The 19,645-nt window shown below is 43.4% G+C and overlaps 1 long non-coding RNA gene across 1 annotated transcript; it reads right to left on the bottom strand.

Moving 5' to 3' along the window:
* Positions 1-4,560: 4,560 nt before the first annotated feature.
* On the bottom strand, positions 4,561-17,931 carry LOC125483960. The gene is made up of 2 exons (XR_007262834.1): positions 17,720-17,931; positions 4,561-5,497 (listed from the first exon to the last, which is right to left on the bottom strand). It is a non-coding gene; the product is annotated as an uncharacterized LOC125483960 (long non-coding RNA).
* Positions 17,932-19,645: the final 1,714 nt, after the last annotated feature.

The following is a 19,645-nucleotide window of genomic DNA, read 5'->3' as shown; positions in this document are numbered from 1 at the left end:
TTCCTATAATGCGGTGACCAGAACTGTACGCAATACTCCAAGTGCGGAATAGGAAATGAAGCCCTCGACTGTCTCTGTTGTTGCATTGTCATGACCATCCAAAGAACGTGAACAAACACAAGGCAGAATAAATGACAACCTCGGGAGTTCAAACAGTGAGAGTGAAAAAAGGAACAGATTCACAGGCAGCAAAGGAACTGTTTCCTGTCATGGAAGATGAAATTATGAGATTAGAAGCTGAGCTAATACATGATGGAGAAGATGCACCCAAACTGACAGGAAATGGATGAGGCAGAAGTTTCCACAAATAGATTCAGAAATCTGGAGCTCAGAAGCAGGAGGCAAGAAAAAAAGGAGAGTGCAGCACTTCACACAAAGTGAATGAACACAGGAGGGGAACAGTGAATGTAAATGAGGGAATCTGGTAGAAAGAAGCAGCAAGAGAAAAGGAGATTTGTTTCTCTCTGAATGCAGACACAACTCTCTGAGGGACACAGACTGCACTGGACAGACCAGATGCTTTTCTAACTGGTGGTGACTGCCTTGGGATCCTCCTTTCACATTCTCCACTGTGGGGGTCAATGATGAGGTCATGATCTCTATGTCACTGCCTCCCACCTTGAGCACCTCCTCCTGGATCCCAGTCAATAACTTACCTCACACACTCGTTTCCTGTGACACTGTCAGCTTCCTCTTCTGTAGTGAAGGTACAGCAGGAACATCTATTGTCTCATCCATGTCCCTAATCTCCATGAGAACATTTCATCATTTGGCCCCTCTCCCACCCCAGTGATTCTTTGATCAAATAAATAACTATGGATGCTGGAGATCTGAAACACAAACAGAAATTGCTGGAGAAACTCAGTAGGTCTGGCAACATCTGTCGGAAGAAAACAGAGTTAATGTTTTGAATCCAGTGACTCTTCATCAGAACCTCAGCATTTTCTGTTTTTGTTCCAGTGATTCTTTGAATGTCCCTCAAATACTGTCACTAAAATCAATAAATTAGTCATTAATTAGATTGTAAGGAGCCTCTTAAAGAAGGAAAGGGAGGTCGAGAGATGAAGAGGTTGAGAGACTCAGTTCCAGAGCGCAGTGATCAGGTCAATGAAGGCACAACAAGAATACTTTAGTCTGCAAAACCAGAAGCACGGGAGATAATCTTTAGTAAATTTTATATCACTGGACTAATACCTGGAATGAAGGGACCGTTTTATGAGGAGAGGTTCTGGAGTCATACAGTTATTGAGTCATACAGCACAGAGTCATTCAGTCCTACTCATTCATACTGACCAGGTTTCCCAAACTAAACTTGTTCCATTTGCGTGTGCTTGGCCCATATCCCTGTAAACTTTTCCCATTCAGGTACCTAACCAAATGTCTTTTACATGTTGTAACTGTATCATTAAACAGCTGGGAAATTGTGGGGGCACAGGGGGACACTCTCCAGTCTCAGTGAGTGTGAGGTGGCAGCTTGGCTCAGTTGTCAGTCTCACACACATAGGGCAGGAAGCTGTGTCAGTCAAAACTATTTCAACAGCTTGACTCAAAGTTGATATTCTGGTGGACTAGGCGGATGTCAGAGACCAGTTTCAGTCGAGCAACAATGGGTGTGTGGGGCTGGTACAAGACAGACAAGTGTGGCACCATGGCAGCAGATCACCTCGCAGGAGTGGGTACAAGCAGCAGCAGCAGAAAGAAGATTGCGCTCTGTTGTCGTTTCCATCAGATGTTGCACGGAGTGCTCAGTCATCCAATTCGAAGACTTGAAGGCCACAAAGCACAATTTGAAAAAGAACAGGACATGCTCCCAGTCTCCTGACCATCAACATCCTTCCTTAAATTAACACCATCACACAAAACATGAATTGACATTCAGCACATATATCTTTGGAAATTTTCTCGGTTTGGAACAGACCTAGGGTTCAGTGTCGCAGATATAGAACCTGAAACTAATTCACAGTTTGTGAATACTGGAGATGTTTTAATGGAACAAATTAAATATTATTGATTGTAGAGAATTGATGTGAATGCTAGCATAGCTCCATTGGTGAAAGTCATTCTGAATCACGAAGCTGTAAAATCACCAATTTTGTAAAAACAGGAGGTTGTCTTTCAAATCCATCCCAACAAGATCCAGTGAACACACAGACCAATCCAATCCACCCCAAATACACACCTTAATGTGCAGCCTGTCCCTCAATCCCATTCTCCCATTAAATGAATGACAGAAAAGAATGGGAGGAAAATTCCGTTTTCTGATCTGTGTTCCCAGCCTGTGGAGCTTTGTGTCAGCTGCACCAAACAATCTCCAGACAGTAACAAATTTTCCTTGTGATAGTCTCCTCCAGTTCTCAATGTTCAAACGTATAGAATTCACACCAACCCCAGAGCAGCACAAACCACGGAAAGGTCTTTTATAACAAGTTAAACTTCTCCAAAGCAAACACTTACCCAAAGCAACACAGAGGGACAGGGTCACAGCAAATAGAGTTCCAGTGATCATCTCAACAGAGTGACAACCCTGTTTATCCACACAGTTTACTGTACGTCCAGTTAATACATCGAAACACAAAGTGACTCTGCCAACTGCAGCTTCTTTAATATCTCATTCCTCAGGAGTTAAAGTGAAATGAGTTGAAGTGTTAGTAAGGGGAAACAGTGACAATAAACCAATGGCTGCTCTTTTCTGAGGAAGGATATTACTGGCTGGATTTTCTAAATGTGGCACGGTGAGGTTCATTTCAGATATGATGTCAATTATTTATTCAGTGTAAGATCCTCACAGTCAATCACTTAAAATCAAGAATTCACACATTTGCTGTAACTCTGCAATTAGTCAAAATGCTTATTTAAAGACATTGGGCCAACACTCCTCATTAAAACCGCAACTGACATTTGCATGGTAGCATGTACTGAGTAAAATGATGCTAAATCTTTTGCACAGGTGTAGAAATGAACAAATGTTATCAACAATTGAGGATTTAGACCTCCAGATAAGAAACCCAAAAAACTGATCAAAAAGCAGAAATTTCTGGAGAAACTCAGCAGCACCTGTGGAGAGAGAAACAGAGTTAACATTTCCAGTCCAGTGTGACTCTGTTTCAGAAACTTGATCAAATTGTTAGGTCTGAAGCATAGTCTGAAAGGGAAGGACACGAAGGGGAAATGGAATGAGCTAAATCAGAGAACCCCTGAAAGTAGACTCAGGGATCACAATGTGTGATTAACCCACGGCTATTTATTGTGGTCTCAGCTGAAGATCACCAAGCAGAACACAACATTAGTTAAATACAAAGCCAACCCTCATACAATTAAAATTATTTCTCAGCAACTTGTGGGGACGTGTTGCGCCACAGAGCTGAACTTTATCCTGTACCTTGTGGTCTACAGTCAGAGATGCTGATCCTGACATTGTTTACATGTTTAAAGTTTTTGAGAAGATTTTTAGCTCAGGTTGTGGATGAGGTTGCAGACTTGTTCGCTGAGCCAGTGTGTTTGATTGCAGACGTTTCGTCACCCTGCGTTGGTGTTCTGTCCTGCTTGTTATTTATATGCCTCGGTTGCTGGGGTGGCTGTTAATACTTCCAGTTTTGATTTTCAGTGGTTTGTAATCGGGTCTAGTTCAATGTGTTTGTTGACAGAGTTCCGTTTGGAATGCCAGGCCTCCAGAAATTCCCTGGCATGTCTCTGTTTAGCTTGTGCTATTATGGATGTGTTGTCCCAATCAAATTTGTGTTCTTCTTTGTCTGTGAGTATTGAGACCAGTGAGAATTGGTTGTATCTCTTGTGGCTAGTTGGTGTTCATGTACTCTTATTGCCAGTTTTCTTCCAGTTTGGCCTATTTAATGTTTCTCACAGTCCTTGCATGGGATTTTGTATATTACATCAATTTTATTGGTTGTGAGTATGGAGTCCTTTACAGTTGTCAATAGCTGATACCGAGGGGTCTGAGTAGTCTTGTGGTCATCTCTGATATTCTCACTGGCCAATTCTCACTGGTTTCAATGCATACGGACAAAGAAGGATGCTAATTCAACTGAGACAATACATTCATAATAGCACAAACCAAACAGAGACATGCCAAGGAATTCCTGGATGCGTGGCATTCCAACCACAACTCCATCAACAAACACATTGAACTGGACCCGATATACAAACCACTGAAAAACAAAACCGGAAGTATTACCAACCACCCCAGCAAACCGAGGTATATAAATAACAAGTGGGACAGAACACTAACGCTTCACCGGAGGCGCACTGACGATGTTACCTAGCAGGATGATGAAACATCTGCAATGAAGCACACTGGCTCAGCAAGCAAGTCTGCAACCTCAGTGCTTACACATCTCAAGGGCAGCAGCTTCTCCCAAACAAGTGGCTCGAACCATTTGTCATTTCTGTTGCTGTTCATTACAAGACAGATATTGACAACACATGAATACACAGTGAGTTAGGGTGATGTGGGAGTGAAAACTTTATCACCTTAAACGTCCACAAGCTGCCAGCCGCTCCTGGTAATACTTTTCAATTAATTTGCTCGAGAACAAAGACACACAGTTTAATGGTCAGATAATTAGATTTTTATTCAGCAATTGGTTATTGCATGAAATCAAGTGCAATTTTAAATATCTGCTGAACAGACTGTTAAAAATAATTGACAACGATATAAACAAGAAGAAAACACGCCCAAACCACAGGAAGCCATTATTGTTCTGTTTTGTCGATGATATCATTTGCCAGTCACTACCTGCAACTTTTGAAACCCATATTCGGTCAAAAATAGAAGCTGATATGTGGATTGGCTCTAAACTGATTAAACAACAACTTGCAGTTTGATAGTGCCTTTAAAAGAGGGAAACTTTCCAGGGTTTCTCACATGGAGTCATATAAGGAGATAACAGTCTGGTGACATTCCACAATGGCAACTGAGATGAGGAGGAATTTCTTCAGCCACAGGGTGATGAATCTGTGAAACACATTGCCACAGAGTCATTGAGTGTATTAAAGACAGAGATAGATAAGTTCTTGATTAGTAAGGGGATGAAGGGTTATTGGAAGTGTTCAAGGAGACGGGATTGCGAAACCTATCAGCTATGATTGAATGGTGGAGCAGGCTCAATGGGCCGAATGGCCTAATTCTGCACCTATACCTTATGGTTTTATAGATTAGATTGAGGGGCAGTAATTGTTTGGGTGTAGCCTTACACATTGCAAGTAGAGATGGCAGTGTCTCTGAGCTGCATGTTTGTGAAGTTCAGAATGAAGCTGCTCTTGGAGGGTTCTCTGGAAGGTTGAAATGAACCAGGAAAGTTGGAAGAGTTTCCTGGTGAATTATTTCTGGAATGAGTTATTGTCTTGTCCTTTCTTTTCCCCAGGAGCTGTTGTTACCAAAGAACGATCACATCTTGTAGCTTGGTGTTCTTCTGGGTGTACCGTCATCTCACTGTCTGACTGACTGTTGGAAACTAAATTAGCACTGGATTCAACACAGCACCTGGAAATGGAAAATAAAGATCACGTCTGAAAAAAACTAAGTCAGTAAACTGCATCTGACAACAAAACCTGCATTTCCAGTTGCTCCACACCTCTGCTCCTCTGAGCTTCCTCGTTCCTTACCATTTATTGAGTAATCCCTCGATTTGTTAGTTCTTCCAAAGAGCATCACTTCATATTTACTAAACTTAAATTTTAGCTGCCACTGATCTGCTCATTTGACCATACTGTTTTTATCCTCCTGTCACAAAAGACCTACCTTCTCACTCTTAACCACCTGGCCAACCTTTGCATCATCTGCCAACATACTTACCAACTCCCAGACTTGGATCCACATCATTTATGTTTAGCATGTACAATATGTGACCCAGCACTGATCCCTGTGGTACACCACTGGACACTGTCCTCCATTCACATAAACAGTCCTCTATCACCACACTCTGTTGCTGGGACAAAGCCAATTTTGGATCCAACTTGCCAAGTGACCCAGGATCCCATCAGCTTTTACTTTCATTATCGTTCTCCGATAGTGGGCCTTGTCAAAGGCTTGGCTGAAATTCTAATAACCTACATTCCCCAGAGAGTTGTGAAGATTCAGTCACTGGGAATGCTCAAGACTGAAATTGATAGCTTTCTGGAGATGATTTACTTCAAGGGGTTTGGAGATAATGTGTCAAAGTGCCATTGAGGTCGTTGATCATCCATCATTTAATTAAGTGGTGGAGCAGACTTGATGGGCTGAATGGCCTACTCCTGTTCCTATGTCCCTCTGTCTGTATCCCTTTAACTAAGGAATGAATGAGGGTCATAAGAAGGGGAGAAACCTGGGCGGATATGAAGAAGGGTTTAGCTCAGGACAGGGACATTCGAGGTGGAGGTGGAGGTGGAGGTGGAGTGTCATTGAGCAGAACAGGAGCTGCAGAGGATTGTAGGAAATGACAGCCCAAAGACTTGAGAGGTGAGAGTTTGAAATTTCCCACTTAAAACCTGAAGACCATAAAACCACAAGATATAGGAGCAGAATTAGGCCACTCAGCCCAAAGAGTCTGCTCCACATTTTGATCACGACTGAAATGTTTCTCAGCCTCATTCTCCTGCCTTCTCCCCATAACCTTTAATCCCTTTAAGAACCAAGCAGCTATTTATCAGTCTCAAATACACTCAATAACTTGGCCTCCACAGTCTTCTCTGGCAATGGGTTCCACAGATTCACCATCCTCTGGCTGTAGAAATTCCTCCGCATCTCAGTTCTAAAAGATCATTCCTCCACTCTGAGGCTGTGTCCTTGGGTCCTAGTCTCTCCTATTAGTGGAAACTTCTTCTTCATTTCCACTTTATCCAGGCCTCTCAATATTCCAAACTTTCAAACAGATAGCTCCTGCCAACATCCCACCACCATCCCCATCCTTCTAAATTCCATTCATTTCAGTCCTAGAGTCCTCAATTTGCCACATCTTAATGAGTTACACAGGAAAACAAATTCACCTTTAGTTTAAATGTCACTGATGTACAGATCAGCTATGGTCCACTTGAATGTGGAACTGGCTCATGGGAGTGAATACCAATGGAATACAATGTGTTTCTATAAAACAAATCCCTTTGTATTCTGTTAAAGTGTCAAATCTTTATTATTAGGATTGATGCAGACCGATGGAATGGTATTGAGAAAATTCCAGGCTGACTCAGAGCTGGAAATATATCACCTTAATGTTCCCATTATTTGTTGCAAAAACCCATCTGGGTCACTAATGTCCTTCAGGGAAGGAAATCGGCTGTCCTTACGTGGTTTGGCCTTCATGTGACTCCAGACCCACAGCAATGTGGATTGTTGTTATTGCCCTCTGAAATGAACAGGCAAGTGACTCCGTTTGAGGGCAATTAGGGATGAGAAACAAATGCTGGCCTTGCCAGTGATGTCCACAGCCTATCAGAAAATGAAGAAAAAAAATTCCCTGGTCTCCACAATGACTCGCCCATTAACTCGAACAGTTTAATAAATATTGTGGCTGCAAGAGCAGGTGGAATCAAGTAACTCGCTCTGGCTCCCACAACCTGTCTATCATCTTTCTACAAGGCATAGGGCAGGAATATGATGGAATTCTTTTCTACTGCCTTGATGAGTGCAGCTCCAACAACACTCAAGAAATGCCACGCCATCCAGGACAAAGCAGTCTGCTTGATTGGCACCACAACTAACACATTCAACATTCACTCCCTTTAACACCGATGCACAGTGTGTACCATCTCTAAGATGCCCTTCAGGATCTAACCAAGGGTTCTCTAACAGTGGCTCTGAACCCACAACCTCTCCCAAAAGAAAGGAAAGGGCAGAGGATACATGCGACACCACCTCCTTCAGGTTCCCCTCCAAAGCACTCACCAGCCAGACTTGGAAATATATCATCATTGTTCCTTCAGTGTCACTGGGTCAGATGTCCCAACACCAAGTGGACCACAGCAGGTCAGGAAGGCAGCTCACCATCACCTTCTCAACACATAGAAAATAGGAGCTGGAGTAGGCTATTGGGCCCATTGTATCTGTACTGCATTTCAACATAATCATGGCTGCTCTTCCAGCTCAGGCCCCTGTTCCTGCTTTCTCCCTACACCCTTTGATCACCTTAACCCTCAGAACCATATCTAACTCCTTCTTGAAAACATTCAATGTTTTGGCCTCAACTGTTTCCTGTGGCTGAGAATTTCTGTATTGGAATATGAAGAAGCAATGTTTATCATGAATCCAAAATGTTTCCTTGACCTGTGAGCTTTATTCCATGATACCCTGGTCTAGAATGATTTCCTGTCGTTGATATTGGTGACTTATTTCTGAGACTATTACAGTGTCAGTTAACTGGTCAAATATATCCCTTACTCAACTGTACCTTGTAAAACTCCTTGAGAGATTTTACTCCAAGGTAATTATTGTGTAACTGTGCAAACATGATTAACTGAATAGTCTCAGTCTGTGTTGTAAGTTACACTATTCTGCACCTAAGTTGATGATCTTGGTGATTGTTGATTTTGAGAAAATGGTAATATCTGAGAGAAAACAGAATACTTAAAAGAGAGAAGAGACTGGGAGGGCACGGAAGGGAATTGATATCACAGAGTCAGGGATGTAACTGTAGTTTAAAAATAGCATATTCATATTTGACAAATAAAAGCAACTCAATTTGACCTCCAGCTTTCAATGTCATAACTCAACAGTTCAGAATTTAGCGCAAATCAGTTCAATGGTCCCTGTCCACAGGATTCATTGAGATAAGCATTTTGTTCGTCAGGATTTGCCCTTTGTCAATCTCTCTCTCTCTCTCTCTGTCACCCCCACCACCACCACCATCACCACCACCACCCACCCCCTCGCCAACCCCCCACCCCCCCCCCCACCACCCCCCCCCCCCCCCCCCCCCCCACCACCCCACCCCATCTTCAGGTGTTTGCCACTTCCTTGTAGGAAACACAAAATGACTGCTTTACAAATTCTGGTTAAAGCCAACAGCTTGCACCATCTGGTAAGGGAAAATAAATTGGCTCTCTTCAGGCATTAGTTAGCTTTTACTGCAGAGAAAAGGACTCCACCTCAATCTTCAGAGGTCCAATTGCTTCTGCGGTATAATCATTCACACTCACAAGTTGAGCTGGCAATGATGTGGAGATGCCGATGTTCGACTTGGGTGGACAAAGTCAGAAGTTACCCAATGCCAGGTTATACTCCACCAACTTTATTAGAAATCACAAGTTTTCGGAGTGCTGCTCCTTCAGCAGATGAAGTGCTATCAATCACGTAGTTGTTGGCAGGCAGAAGGCCCTTGTCATTGAAAACTGGTCCCCACTCCACAGATCAGTCAGCTACTTGTTGCAATTCATCTACTCCCCATGCTGCCACTTTGTCTGCAATAAACACCACAAACCCCAAACCCACATCCCTCAAACTGGGCTTCCTCTGGAGTACCATGTGCATTTCTGGTCGCCCTGCAAAAAAAGGACATTATTTAATTGGAGAGAATTCAGAAACGATTTCCGCAATGTTGTCTAGGATTGAGGGTTTGAGTTACGGGAATAGGTTGGATAGGCTGTGACTTTTTCAACTGGAGCATTGAAGATTGAGGTTTATAATATCATGAGGGGAATAGATCAGGTGAATAGCATGGATTTTTCCCTGGGGTGGGGGTGTTCAAAACTGGGGGACATATTTTTGAGGTGAGGGGAGAAAGATTTAAAAAGGACATGAAGGGCAATTTCTTTACGCAGAGTGTTTTGTGTATGGAATGGCCTGCCAGAGGAAGTGGGGGATACAGGCACAGTTACAACATTTAAAAGACACTTGGGCAGCATGGTGGCTCAGTGGTTAGCATTGCTACCTGATAGCACCAGGGACCCAGGTTCGATTCAATTTTTGGACAACTGTCTGTGTGGAGTTTGTATCTTCTCCCTGTGCCTGCATGGGTTTCTGGCGGATGCTCTGATTCCCTCCCACAGTCCAAAGATGTTCAAGCTTGGTGGATTGCCCATGCTAAATTGCTTTTAATCTTCAGGGGTGTGTAGGTTAGGTGCGTTACCCTTGGGAAATACAGGGCTATAGGCATAGGGTAGGGAGTCAGAGAACCAGATTACACAACACAGGAGATATCAGCAAGACAGACTACCAACAACTGAAGCTAGAGGGATCCAACACACCCCACTTCCATAGACTCCCTAAGGAACACAAGCCAGGGATCCCTCTCAGGCCTATTGTCTCGCTACCAGGTATGCCAACACATAGACTAGCCAAAGAACTGCAACAGAAGCTGAAATGCTTTGTAGACAACACTACGAGCTCCATCCACTCCTCCCAAGGATTCCTCAAATTCATCAAGGACACCAGAACAGAAGAGGACGAGACGATGATATCCTTCGAAGTAACGGCACTATTTACATCCATAAACATCGACCTAGCCAAAGAGACAATTGCCACACTGCTGGATGAATCAGGAAGGCAGGCACCCCACAACACCATCAGCATCAACAAGGACAGCCCCCTGAAACTACTAGATCAGTGTCTCACAACCCACTTTGCCTTCAACGACTATATTTAAACAAATCAACAGAACACCAATGGGATCCCCAATATCAGGACTGATTGCAGAAGCGGTAATGCAAAGGTTAGAACGGACAACGCTCCCCACTATACAACCCAAATTCTGAGTCCACTACATAGATGAAACCTTTGTGATTATCAAATGCACAAGGCTAGAAGAAACTCACCGACACATAAACAACATCCTTACCAGAGCAAAATTCACAAAAGAAGAAGTGAACAATAACTGACTACCCTTTCTAGACGTAATGGTGGAAGGTAAGAACAACAGGGAACTCCAGACTAGTGTATACAGGAAGACCACCCGTATGGACCAGATACTTAATTACGTCAGCAGCCATCCTAACACTCAAAAATAGAGCTGCATCATAACATTATTCAAACAAACCACAACACACTGCAGCAACCCAGAAATGCACACAGGAGCACTTATACGGAGATTTTAAAAGGAATGCATACCCAAAAAGGACGATCTGCCATTACCTCTCAGATCCCTAGGTGTCAGGATAGCCCACAAACCAACAACCACCCTGTGACAGCTACTGATGAATGTTAAGGAATGTAAATGATTCCATACCCACAACCATTAAAACCAACGTAATATACAAAGTACCATGCAAGGACTGTGAGAAACATTACATAGGCCAAATTGGAAGAAAACTGACAATAAGGATACATGAACAACAACCAGCCACCAAGAGACACGACCAATTCTCACTGGTCTCAATACACACGGACAAAGAAGGACACAAATTCAACTGGGACAACACATCCATAATAGCACAAGCCAAACAGAGACATGCCAGGGAATTTCTGGAGGCCTGGCATTCCAAATACCACTCCATCAACAAACACATTGAAGTGGACTCGATATACAAACCACTGAAAAACAGAACCAGAAGTGATGCCAACCACCCCAGCAAACCAAGGTATATAAATAACATGCAGGACAGAACACTGACGCTTCACTGGAGGCGCACTGACGATGTTATCTAGCAGGGTGACAAAATGTCTGCAATCAAACACACTGGCTCAGCGAGCAAGTCTGTAACCTCAGAAGACAACTATCATTAACTTTATCTATGCCTGTCATTACTTTACGAACTTTTATCAAGTCGCCTCTAAACCTCTTACACTCCAATGAAAAATGTACCAGCCTATCCAGCCTTTCTTTATAACTTAAACATTCCATCCCTGGCAAAACCCTGGTAAATCTCTTCTGAACCCTCTCCAGCTTAATAATATCCTTCCTATAACTGGGCAACTAGAACTGGCTACAGTATTCCAGAAGAGGTCTTACCAATGTCCTGTGCAATTTCAACATTACTTCCTAACTGATATAATCAACAGACTGAGCAATGAAGGCGAGCGTGTTAAACGCCTTTTTTAACCACCCTGTCTATATATGACGTACATTTCAAAGAATTATGTACCTACACCTTTGGGTCCTCCACTGAACTGACATTCATCACATCCACTTTGCTGCCGTTTCCTGATAATTAATCAACAAGCTATCGATCTCAGCCTTAAATATAGACAAGGATTCTGTCCCCACAGCTCTCTGTGGCAAGCAGTTCAAAGGCTCACAACCCTATGAGCAAATAAATTCTTCCTCCTCTCAGCCTTAAATTGGTGCCCATTTATTCTGAGACGGTGCTCTCTGGTCCTAGATTTTCCCATGAGGGGAAACATCCTCTCAGCGATTACTCTGTCAAGCCCCTTAATAACCCTGTATGTTTCAATGAAATCATCTCTCTTCTTCTAAACTGCAGTGAGTAGAGTCATGATGTGCTCAGCCCTTGCTCGTGAGACAATCCCTCCATACCAGGGATCATCAGAGAAAACAATCTCTGAACAGCTTCCAGTGAAATGATGTTTTTCTTTAAATAACAGAACCAAAACTGCTGGCAGTACTCCAGACCTTTTATCTGTTCGTTTGTAGGATGTGGGCGTCGCTGGCTGGCTAGCATTTCTTGACCATCCCTCGATGTCCTTGAGAACGTGGGGGTGAGCTGCCTTCTTGAACTGCTGCAGTCCTCCTGCGTTAGATTGACCCACAATGCTATTAGGGAGGGAATTCCAGGATTTTGACCCAGCGACGGTGAAGGAACGGTGATATATTTCCAAGTCAGGATGATGAGTGGCTTGGAGGGTAACTTGGAGGTGGTGGTCTTCCCATATGTCCACTGCCTTTGCCCTTCTGGATGGAATTGGTTGTGAGTTTGGAAGGTGCTGTCTGAGGATCTTTGGTGAATTTCTGCAGTGCATCTTGTAGATAGTACACACTGCTGCTACTGAGCGTCGGTGGTGGATAGAGTGGATGCTTGTGGATGTAGTGCCAATCAAGTTGGCTGCTTTGTCAGGGATGATGTCAAGCTTCTTGAGTGTTGTTGGGGCTGCACTCACCCAGGCAAGTGGAGAGTATTCCATGACACTCGTGACTTGTGCCTTGTAGATGGTGGACAGGCTTTGAGAAGTCAGGAGGTGAGTTACTTGCCACAGTATTCCTAGCTTCTGGCCTGCTCTTGAAGCCACTGTGTTTATATGATGGTCCAGTTGAGTCTTTGGTCAATGATAACACCTAGGATGTTGATAGTGGGGGTGGTTTCAGTGACACCATTGAATGTCAAGGGACAGTGGTTAGATTGTCTCTTACTGGTGATGGTCATAGCCTGGCATTTGTGTGCCACAAATGTCACTTGCCACTTGTCAGCCCAAGTCTGGATATTGTCCAGATCTTGTTGCATTTGAACATGGACTGCTTCAGTATCTGAGGAGTCATGAATGGTGCTGAATATTGTGCAATCATTGGCGAATATCCCCACTTCTGAACATATGTTAGAGGGAGGTCATTGATGAAGCAGCTGAAGATGGTTGGGCTTAGGACACTATCCTGAGGAACTCCTGTAGAGATGTCCTGGAGCTGAGATGATTGACCTCCAACAACCATGACCATCTTCCTATGTGTCAGGTATGACTCCGAGTTTGTCCTTTGATACCCATTGATTCCAGTTTTGCCAGGGATCCTTGATGCCACACTCGGTTGAATGCAGCTTTGATATCAAGGGCTGTCACTCTCACCTCATCGCTGGAATTCAGCTCTTTTATCCATGTGTGAACCAAAGTAGGAATGAGGTCAGGAGCTGAGTGGCCCTGGTGGAACCCAAACTGGGCGTCACTGAGCAGGTTATTTCTGAGTAGGTGCTGCTGGATAGCGCTGTTGATGACACCTTCCATCACTTTACAGATGATTGAAAGCAGACTGATGGGGCGATAATTGGCTGGGTTGGATTTGTCCTACTTATTGTGTACAGGACATACTTGGGCAATTTTCCACATTGTCGGGTAGATACCAGTGTTGTAACTGTACTGGAACAGCTTGCCTCGGGATGGGGGGCGGCAAGTTCTGGAGCACAAGTCTTCAGTGCTACTGCCAGAATGTTGTCAGGGCCCATAGCCTTTGCAGTATCCAGTGTCTCCAATCATTTCTTTATATCACATGGAGTGAATCGAATTGGTTGAAGACTGGTATCTGTAATGCTGGAGACCACTGAAGGAAGCCGTGATGTATCATCCACTTGTCACTTCTGGATGAAGATTGCTGTGAATACTGCAGCCTTATCTTTTGCACTGATGTGCTGAGCTCTTCCATCATTGAGGATGGGGATATTTATGGAGCTTCCTCCTCCCGTGAGTTGTTCAACTGTCTACCACCATTTACGACTGGATATGACAGGACTGCAGAGCTTAAATCTGATCCGTTGGTTGTGGGATTGCTTAGCTCTTTCTATCACTTCCTGCTTTCGCTGTTTGGCATGCAAGTAGTTCTGTTTGGTGGCTTCACCAGGTTGATACTTCATCTTCAGGTATGCCTGGTGCTGCTCCTGGCATTCCCTCCTGCACTCTCCATTGAACCAGGGTTGATCCCTTGATGGTAATGGTTGAGTGGGGGATATGCCGGGCCATGAGGTTAGAGATTGTGCTGGAGTACAATTCTGCTGCTGTTGATGGCCCACAGCGCCTCATGGATGCCCAGTCTTGAGTTACTAGATCTGTGCGAAGTCTGTCCCATTTAGCACGGTGATAGTCCCACACAACACGATGAATGGTATTCTCAATGTGAAGGTGGGACTTACCTCCACAAGGACTGTGCGATGGTCAGTCTTACCGATACTGTCATGGACAGATGCAACTGCAGCAGGCAGATTGGTAAGGATGCAGTCAAGTAAGTTTTTCCCTCTTGTTGGTTCCCTCACCACCTGCTGCAGCCCTAGTCTAGAAGCTATGTCCTTTAGGACCCGACCAGCTCGATCAGTAGTACTGCTGCCGAGCCAGTCTTGGTGGTGGACATTGAAATCCCCCACTCAGAGTACATTTTTTGTCCTTGCCATCCTCAGTGCTTCCTCTAAGTGTTGTTCAATATTGAGGAGTGTGGATTCATCAGCTGAAGGAGGACAGTACGTGGTACTCAGCAGGAGTTTTCCTTGCCTGTGTTTAACCTGAAGCCATGAGACTTCATGGGGTCTGGACTCAATGTTGAGGACTCCTAGAGCAACACCCTCCTGACTGTAGATGACTGTGCCGCCCCCTCTGCTGGGTCTGTCCTGCTGGTGAGACAGGACATATCCAGGGATGGTGATGGTGGTGTCTGGGACATTGTCTGTAAGCTGTAATTCTGTGAATATGACTACTTTAGCCTGATGCTTAACTAGTCTGTGAGACAGGTCTCCCAATTTTGGCACTAACCGCCAGCTGTTAGTGAGGAGGACTTTGCAGGGTCGACAGGCTGTTTCTGCCATTGCTTATTCCAGTGCCTAGGTCACTGCCAGGTGATCCATCCAGTTTCATTTCTTTGAATCTTTGTTGCAATTGATACAACTGAGTGGCTTGCTAGGCCATTTCAGAGAGCAATTGAGAGTCAACCACATTGCTGTGGGTCTGAATTCACACGTAGGCCAGACCAGGTGAAGGTGGCAGGTTTCCTTCCCTGAAGGACATTAGTGAACCAGATGGGTTTTTCCGACAATCAACAATGATTTCATGGTGATCAGTAGATTCTTAACTCCAGACCTTTTTTTTAATTATTGAATTCAAATTCCACCATCTGCCGTATTGCGATTTGAACCCAGGCCCCCAGAACATTAGTTGGGTTAATAGTCTAGCGATAATACCACTAGGTCATCGCCTACACCTTTGGTCTCACCAGCCTTTGTACAGTTGCAATAAGACTTCCCTACTCTTAAACTACAACTTCCTTGAAATTAAGGGCCAACATTCCATTTGCCTTCCTGATTAACTGCTGCCCGTGTGTGCTAGCTGTCTGTCTTTCGTGCACAAGAGACCCAATGTCCCTTTATGTTGCAATTTTGCACTATTTGAATAATATTCTGTTCTTTTATTCTCCCTTCCAAAATAAACAACTTCATATTTTCCTACATGAAAGTCCATTTGCCAGCTCTTTGCTCACTTTCTTAAATTATCAATATCTCTAAGTAAACTGTTTGTATCCCTCTCACAAACTGACTTTCACCTATTTTCCTGTCATTTGGAACTATTTCTACAGTACATTTACTTCCTTCCTCCCAGTCATTAATACATATTGTAAACAGTTGTGGTCCCACTATTGATCTCCGTGGAACCCTACTGGTCACAGTTCGCCAACCTGAAAAAGAACCCCTTATCCCCACTCACTGTTTCCTGCCCATAAGCCAATTCTCTATCCACACCAATATATTCCCTCCAACATCATGGGCTCCTACCTCATGACTCAACCTTTTGTGAGATACCTCATCAAAAGCCTTCTGGAAGTCCAAACACAACACATTTACTCATTCCCCTTGATCCACTCTGGTTGAGACTTTCTCAAAAAACTCTTATAAATTTGTGAAAAGAATGTTTGAAACATCATAATTTCTTTTGGTCTTGACATGGTGAATACCGAGAGGAGGTTGATTCCCCTTGTAGGAGATACTGGGACCAGAGGACAAAATCCCAGAGGACAAAATCCCAGAGGAATGGGTCTCTGATTTAAGATGGGGTTGGGGAAGAATTTCATCTCACAGAAGATGTTAATCTGTGGAATTCTTTACCACAGAGGGCTGTCAATGCTGAGTCATGAAGTATTTAGAGTTTGAGAGACAGATTTTTAATCAGTAATGGAATCCAAAATTATGGGGAAAAGGCAGGAAAGTAGGGATGGGGATTATCAGCGCAGCCATGATCTTATTACATGACAGAATTGATTCGATTGGCAAAATGGCCTAAGTCTGCTCTTATGTCTTCTGGTCTTCAGGCCCAGTTGAGGCATTTAACAGGGTATTGGGTGGTTATTTGAACAGAAACAATGTGCAGGATGATGGGGAAAAGGCAAGTGATTGGAACTGAGTTAAAGTGCTCAGAGAGCCAGTGCAGATACGGTGGACTCAATGGCTTCCTTCTTCATCAGAACATTTCTGTGATTGTGGGAACAGTGAAATTCCCCCTTGTGTAGTAAATGTTGCTTCCACTTTTCTGTTTCCTGTGCTCAGTTTGCAGCTGTTGTTCAGAAAAGGCAACCCCCATTTCAGCCACATCTGCAGGCAGTCTCTCTCTTTGGTCTGTAGATGGTGAAATCCCCAGTTTGTTCCACATTATTGTCTGTCCATTAAACAGCTGGGAAATGGTTGGCAACACAGGGGACCTTCTACACTTTCAGTGAGTGTGAGGGGGCAGCTTGAGAATAGAGAATTGGTTTGAGTGTCAGCATGGCTCCATTGAAGAAACTCACTCTGAATCACAAAGCTGTAAATTCACCAACTTTGTTAAAACAGGAGAATGTCTTTCAAATCCACCCCAGCGAGACCCAGTGAACATACAGACTAATCCAATCCACACCAAGTACAAACCTTAATGTGCAGGCTGTCCCTCAATCCCATTGTCCCATTCAATGAATGACAGAAAAGGATGGGATGAACACTCAGTTTTCCAGTCTATGGAGCTCTGTGTCAGCTGCACCAAATAATCTCCAGACAGTGACAAATTTTCCCTGTGACACTCGCCCCCAGTTCTGAATGTTCAAACTGAGAGAATTCAAACAAACTCCACAGCAGCACAAACCATGGAAAGGCCTTTTATAACATGTTAAACTTCTCCAAAGCAAACACTTACCTCAAGCAACACAGAGAGACAGGGCCACAGCAAATAGAGTTCCACTGATCATCTCAACAGTGCAACAACGCTATTTATTCACACTGTTTATTATACGTCCAGTTAATACATCAAAACACAAAGCGTCCCAGCCAACTACAGCTTCTTTCCTATCTCATTTCTCAGGAGTTAAAGAACTTAAAGTGTCAGTAAAGAGGAAGTTCAGCGCAGTTCTCTAGTTTCTGATGGGGGATTGCAGTTTGAATACGTTCCTTGTTTCATTTTTCTTGTTTTTCAATGTTTTTTCTTAACTTCTTTTTAACCCTTTAGTAGACAGACATTACCGAGTGAATTTTCCATTAAGTGAATCTGATAATATTTGTTGATCATGATTTGTTCTCAGTGAATTTACCCTGAAAATTATACAGCGGTGGTTACAATCACTGCAGTAATTGTCATAACAATGGATCCTAATCCCAGATTATTTACAGACACATTAAAATTATAATTACAACATGTGTTATTTAAAATTCAACATTGTCATGACTCTGTGGAAATCAAGCACACTATTCTAGGAGTTGTCCCATTGGGGAAAGATTTAGTCAAACAATCCAAAGGTCCAGTTTACCTGACTGAGAAACTCAGGATAAATGGTAGCACACATCAGGTTACTGAACTGAACAAGATAAACTTAAACTTATTGTAAACTGTTTGTTTTAACTAAATGCAGAATGGAAACGCAATTTCTAACTGATACTGCCCTGTCTGAATTTCTTCTCTTCCATGTGAAGGCAGTCACACAAGACAGACAAGACATGGCTGTTAAGGGCAGAAAAGGAACAAAAAAAGACAGGGAAACACAGTTCAGCTGCATCAATGTGGACCCAGAATTTGTGATAAAACAGTGTGGAGCTGGAAGAACACAGCAGGCCAGGCAGCTGTCAAACATAATACATTGTGGAGGTGTTCCTCCAGCTAGCTGCCTGGCCTGCTGTGTTCCTCCAGCTCCACACTGTGCTATCTCTGACTCCAGCATCTGTAATTGTTGCTATCCCAGAATTCAATGAGTTGCTTTCTTTTAATTTCAATCAAATTTGGGGTTTTTTTGCTGTTAATTTAAGGTTACATTCAGAAGGCTTTCGAGAAGGAACCACAGAAGAGATTAACATGAAAAATTAAAGCCCGTGAGATTATGGATAGTGCACTAAAATGGATTGAGAACAGGTTGGCAAACAGGTAACAAACAGTCAGAATAAACATGGCCTTTTTCTGAATAGCAGGCCATGACTAGTGGAATACTGGAGGTATCAGTTCTTGGATCCCAGCTATTCACAATATCTATTAATGATTTGGAAAAAGGTAACTGAACGTAATATCTCCAAGTTTGCAAATGACACAAAGCTGGGTGGGAGGGTACCTTGTGAGGAGAATGTAGAGATCCAGTGTTATATGGACAGGCTGAGTGAGTGGGCAAATATGTGGCAGATAAAATATAATGTGGGTAATTGAAAGCAGAGAATCAGAATAAAAGGGTCACTCAAAGGAAGACAGATTGTACTTTGTGGTGTACTGCATGGGTCAATGTGAGGTGCACAGTGTTCAACAGCTAGACTGATTAGCAAGGTTAGATCACATGGAATACACAGAGAACTAGCTATTTGGATACAGAGCTGGCTCGAAGGTAGAAGACAGGGTGGTGGTGGAGGGTTTTGAGACTGGAGGCCTGTGAGTAGCGGTGTGCCACAAAGATCGGTGCTGGGTCCACTGCTTTTTGTCATTTATATAAAAGATTTGGATGTGAACGTAGGAGGTATTGTTAGTAAGTTTGCAGATGACACCAAAATTGGAGGTGTAGTGGACAGCAAACAAGGTTACTGCAGAGTACAATAAGATCTTGATAAGATGGGCCAATGGAGCGAGGAGACGCGGATGGTGTTTAATTTAGAT

This window comes from Rhincodon typus, chromosome 9, assembly GCF_021869965.1.
Source record: "Rhincodon typus isolate 14 chromosome 9, sRhiTyp1.1, whole genome shotgun sequence".
In the NCBI taxonomy this organism is placed as follows: domain Eukaryota; kingdom Metazoa; phylum Chordata; class Chondrichthyes; order Orectolobiformes; family Rhincodontidae; genus Rhincodon; species Rhincodon typus.
Note: the sequence above shows the minus strand (reverse complement) of the source record. Positions and strands in the feature narration are given on the sequence as shown.